We start from the raw sequence: 6,110 nt of genomic DNA on the forward strand, positions 1-6,110 counted from the left end.
AATTCAACAATTAAGCAAGAAACTAAAAAGTGTATGGACAATGGAAAAGATGTAAGGATATAGTATGATTCCGGGCTGCTCCTTGCTGTAAAAATCGATGGTGAATGATCCCGAGACTTGTCCTTGCCTTCTTCTTCCTTCCCTAGCCGCCACAAGATCAAACTCTAAGCCGAAAAAACTTTTTCTTCTTTTTCCTCCTTGCTGCCTGGTCCGATCGCAGGTTAGCTGTAGCTTAGGGTTTTTTTTTCTTTTTTATTTTATAATATAATAGGGTCTTGGGCTTTTTCATGATGTGACGGACCGGGCCTTGAGTTTTTACTTGAAAACGTACGCATAAAAGGCCTTTAAACTGCTCGAAAAGCTCGGTTTCTTCTTCCTTGTAACCCATAACCTACGATATGAATAAACTTACGTAAAACCAATATAAAACGAGTTAAAACACATAAAATATAATATATTATGTAGATAAAAGGTGCGGAAAATACGTGTGTTTTACAACACATCAAATATACCCACACTTAAGACTTTTTCGTCCCTGAAAAAGAGTTCTACACATGATCATATCCGAGTTTAACCAACCACTCTTGGCTTTATTTATTTATTATTATTATTATTAATATATATTTATTTTTTTTCTTTTTAAAGTATTAGAACAAGTGACCCGTTACCCAATTACCTCTTCCAACTTTCACCTAATAAGCTAGATCAGGTCGATTGTCGGTATTGCTGTCCACTTTAAACCCATGCCCCTAATACTTACCGAGGCAAATAAGGTGTGACAATTTCATTAATTTGTATGACTAAATGGAACCCACACCTAAAAGCCCTGCTGCCACTTCACCAATTCTATTATGGTTTTACCGGGCCGAGCCATCCCAACTTGACTTAAACCTTTTGCCACATGATTAAAACATTTCGACTCAAATACAAACTATAAACTCTAGCTCTCTTTCAAGTGCACGCAATTACAAATGCATTCTTTCTTTTTTTCTTTTTCTTTTTTTTTCTGCCTTTTGGCTTTTTGCATTTTTTTTTTGTATACTCATAGTACATGGCTTTGCCTGAATAGAAACAAATACAAAAGATAAAACAGCTAATATAAACAGACGATCATGTGACTCGAGGCTTGAGTATGACCCGGCTTTTCATTCCAGTCCTGTCACGAGCTTAGTTAAACAAACAAAACCCTAGGATGTTTCCCACTAAAGTCAGGCCATTTAAAAGGTTCACTTAGGTCAACAACTAAACCGCCCTTTCATTCTCAAAGGCTGAGCCTACCGACACACGATTATTGAGTCTAAACCGTTTGGTTACCATACATTACATGCGGGTCTAATGGGCACTGTTCTTATTTATTATATATTTATATTTTGAAAATACCAAGAAGTTATAAAATAACCACTATTTGGTAATAAAATCATCTCCTGTTTAACGTAGAAAAAACAACTTTCAAGGGACTATTTTTTTTTTCAAAATTTTTCAAATATATATATATTTTTTTTAATAATTTCCTACAACTAAGTAAAATAAACCCCATCCCCACACTTAGAACGAAATCGTCCTCGATGAGTATAAGGAAAAGAAATAAAATTAAATTAAATTAAAACAGAAAATAAAAATAAAGTATACAAGACTAAAACAAAGAACGGGCTACTTCCCTGGTTTGTGTGTAGAATCCTCAATAGCTGAGTAGTATCCAAACGACCGTATAGCATTTCATTCTCGGCCGCAACCTCGGGAGAACCTGTTCCACAACGCCATCGTAGCTACCATGCGTATAATATAACATGCAGAACTCAAACTCGCTCGCATGTAGCGGCGTACAACATGGAAAACAAAAACATAAACAAATAAACATGTTTTTGTGTTTTTGGTTTTTATAATTTATTTTTATTTTTATTTATTTTTTATTTTTTTCAATAATGGAACACCCCTTAAATCGACCGACTCGAATGGAGATTGAGTACGAGCGGCTTCATCTTGGAACATCCTGAAATAGACAAAAGAAATAAAACAGATAGCACAAACATATAACAAAAATGCAAACTCTACAACTCGGGCAGTCTCCCGAGTGTGCATCCACACGTCTACATCTCGGAGAGTGGGTCAAGGTAGAATACCTCGACCGTCTGATTAGTCATTGTCTCGCCAATGTAGTGCATCAGTCCATCACCGTTCATCATAAATATCCCGCCTTTGTCCGTTATCTCAACAGTGCCATCTGGGAAAACCTCAGTCATCATAAACGGACCTGACCAACGGGATCTCAAATTTCCCGGGAATAACCTCAACCGGGAATTATGCCATAAGACCATATCCCCACACTTAAACTGCTCAATACCCTCTAACTTACGATCCTAGAGTTCCTACACCTGTTGCTTATAACAATCTGAATGCGCGTAAGTATGGTCCCGTAACTCCTTCAACTCAAGAAACTTATGAACACGATGATCTCCGGTAGATAACTCAGAATCAAAGGAAGACGACTCAATGTCAGCATCAGGAGGGTGTTCTGTCAAGGCAACCATCTCAACCTCCGGGGTCTCCCTATCTAGGATATGTGTGTCTGAGGCGGGGCCTCCACCGGGGTCACTAGAAAACTCCCCCACATGAGTCATGATCGTATCAATGAAGCATAGGGAGTCATCAGTCGATTTGGGATGCTTAGGTGACTGTCGAATGTCAAACGTGACGTTCTCATCCCCGACTTGAAGGATCAGTTTGCCATCGCGAACGTCGATCAACGCATGTGCGGTGGCCAGAAAAGGTCTGCCCAGAATGAGTGGAACATTATCGTCCTCATTCATGTCAAGATTAACGAAGTCCACCGGGAAGATGAACTTATCAATGCGAATAAGCATGTTCTCAACAATCCCACGCGGATACTTCACGGAACGATCAGCAAGCTGGATACTCATCCTCGTAGGTCTCGGTTCGCCTAAACCCAGCTCGCGATACACAGAATACGGCATGAGATTAATACTGGCACCAAGATCAGCCAGCGCATGAACCAAAGTATCATCACTCAAGGTGCAAGGAATTGTGAAACTCCCTGGATCGGCCCTCTTCTCAGGTAACTTCCTCTGTATGATAGCAGAACAACTAGCACTTAGAGGGAGGGAAGCTACCTCAGCTAACTTCTCCTTATTCGAAAGAATATCCTTAAGGAACTTCGCGTGTTTAGGCATCTTAGTGAGTGCCTCAAGGAATGGGATATTAAGGTAAAGTTGCTTTAAAAGATCAAGGAATTTGGAGTTCTGCTCCTCATCTCTATCTCTACGGACTCTCCCGGGGTATGGCAATCAGGGTTTGTATACTCTCGGTGGCTCGCTCGGTGACTGCTGTCTCTCCGCCTGTGCTGAACTCCCTGGGTTGCTCCTCTGATACACCTGGGCCGGCGGAGACTCCATCTGAATCTCCTCATCCACCTGCTCCTCTCTATCGACTGCAGGCTCCTCGACAACTCCTCCTCTAGATCTATGCTGAATCAAGGGCTCATCTCGTGCCCCTGCACCTCTCCTTGTCGTCACAGCCTTCATGAATCCTCTCAGGTTCTGCTCGGTATTACTAGGTAGCGTACCTTGCGGCCTCTCATTTAATCGACTGGCTATCTCTCCCATCTGCCGCTCGAGATTCTGAATCGACGCTGCCTGATTCCTCATGAACTGCTCGTGCTCTCGAAACTTCTCCTGCGTCTCCTTGTGTCGGGAATCCTCACGCGTCATATGCTGCGACAACATCTGCGTCTGTTGTGCCATCATCTCCTCCAATGTGGGATTCTTCTCCCCACTGCTCGTTCCTTCGCCCCCATCCTGAAATAAACTCTGACGCTGCTGAAAACCGGACTGGCTGCCGCTCCTCCAGTTGGAGTTCTGATTGCCTCTCCATCCCGAATTATAAGAATTGGAAGAATTTTGGATTTCCTATGAAGTCTACGGCTTCCTCCTGCGAACTGACTGGGCACTGAACGGTATCATGCCCACCTCTAAAAATCTCGCACAACTTGCTCTTCGTCTGCAAATCCTTCACCATCTTCGCCAACGCCTCGACCTGTGCCGTCAGTGCGGTGGTGGTGTACACCAAATGCATGCCTCGTGAGATGGAATCGACGGTCTCACCTCCTCTCGCGGGTGGTCCGATGCTGGATCTCACGCCAGCATTGGCCGGTCGGGCCCGGTCCATAACTGTCCTTCTCGGTGGTGGAATGTCGCCCATGATCCTATCCCAATCGTCGGAGTCAACGGATGACGAAGTGGACGAGGGTGAAACGGGACGATGTCTCTCATGAAACTCTCTCTCTGGCTCGGGAAATGCTTCAGTGTCGGGTGGTCCACGAGATCGAGTTTTTCGCATAAAAACTATAATTAGAAATAAGATTATCTAAACTATTCTAACAAATAAGTAAAATAAAACAAAAATAATTACAAGTAGCACAAAAGGTAAGTCCTAACTAGGATTGCTTTCAAAACGCCTAAAACCGTGTCCCCGGCAACGGCGCCAAAAACTTGATGTGTGTCGGATAACCCTATAACAATGACCCTCACAACTAAGCTTTAAATATAAAACGAAAATCCTAAAACCACACACAACCAGCAAGTGTACCGATCGCAAGTAGTATAGACCTAGGAAGTCCGAGTATCGAACACGTGGACACGTAAGAACGCTAACGATCACTAACTCTAGACAAGACCTAACTTAGAATAGTATTTGATTGATTTTTGATTTTTTAACTACTTAATTGAACTAACCTAACTGACTAACAAAAGTTACCTAAAACAGAAAACTTAACAGAAAACTAACTGTGTTAACTTTGGATGGAGAAAAACGTTTACCAAGGTCTGAATCAAACTGCAGGCCTAACATGCTAATGGATTGAATGACTTCAAGACACCGGTCCCTAAAGATGACATGACTAAGGATCGCTCAGGCTCACTGGATTACCTCTCGGTCTCACTCAACAAGCCTAAACTACTCAAAATCGGCTAAAACAACCAAACCGGGAAACAATTGCTAACGTGTTCTAATGGAGGATCAACTCTCGGTCTCACCAACACTCGACCCTAATGGCAATGAATACTACACAACCAAGGATAGAGGAACAATTTAACTTAAACTAAAATAGATCAACTAGTCGCTCAAAACACCTAAACCTGACAAGAAACGAACTCGCTCTCGCGCAATCCTTATTCTAGCATGCAAAGGTAATGAGACGACCCAACTTCTTATCACCTCTCGGTCTCAAAGAAGGTGTCTAACCGCTGTACTTAATCCCAATAATCACGCAACAAAACCCTACGGCGGTTCCTACCGCAAACAAACCCTAAACACAAAGTCTAGAATCAAACAATGCATCGACCAATCAATACAAAACTAATCAACCGACACACGGGGTTTATGCAATGAATTAACCAATATTTCCAGTCCTTAAACACAACCTATTTCATGTATAAATCAAACTTTACAATAACAATTAAGGTCTATTACTCAAACAATCCATAAAACCTATCAAACACTAACAATAATCATCATTCCTAGGTAGAACTAACAAGTTTAGCCTAGAATCATAATTGGACAGCCATGAACATTTAATAAAAACATTATATAACTAATACCAATCATCATAATAATCATCCAACAATCAATTCTACTCATAGACAATTCAATCTCTTAAGCAATTGCAAAACAATTCAACAACTAAGCAAAAAACTAAAAGTGTATGGACAATGGAAAAGATGTAAGGATATAGTATGATTCCGGGCTGCTCCTTGCTGTAAAAATCGATGGTGAATGATCCCGAGACTTGTCCTTGTCTTCTTCTTCTTTCCCTAGCCGCCACAAGATCAAACTCAAAGCCGAAAAAACTTTTTCTTCTTTTTCCTCCTTGCTGCCTGGTCCAATAGCAGGTTAGCTGTAGCTTAGGGTTTTTTTTTTCTTTTTTATTTTATAATATAATAGGGTCTTGGGCTTTTTCATGATGTAACCGACCTGGCCATGAGTTTTTACTTGAAAACGTATGCGTAAAAGGCCTTTAAACTACTCGAAAAGCTCGGTTTCTTCTTCCTTGTAACCCATAACCTACAATATGAATAAACTTATGTAAAACCTATATA

The sequence above is a fragment of the Bidens hawaiensis genome, unplaced genomic scaffold, assembly GCF_021521415.1.
Source record: "Bidens hawaiensis isolate Kalapana, Puna unplaced genomic scaffold, B.hawaiensis_p1.1 tig00006538_1, whole genome shotgun sequence".
In the NCBI taxonomy this organism is placed as follows: Eukaryota; Viridiplantae; Streptophyta; class Magnoliopsida; order Asterales; family Asteraceae; genus Bidens; species Bidens hawaiensis.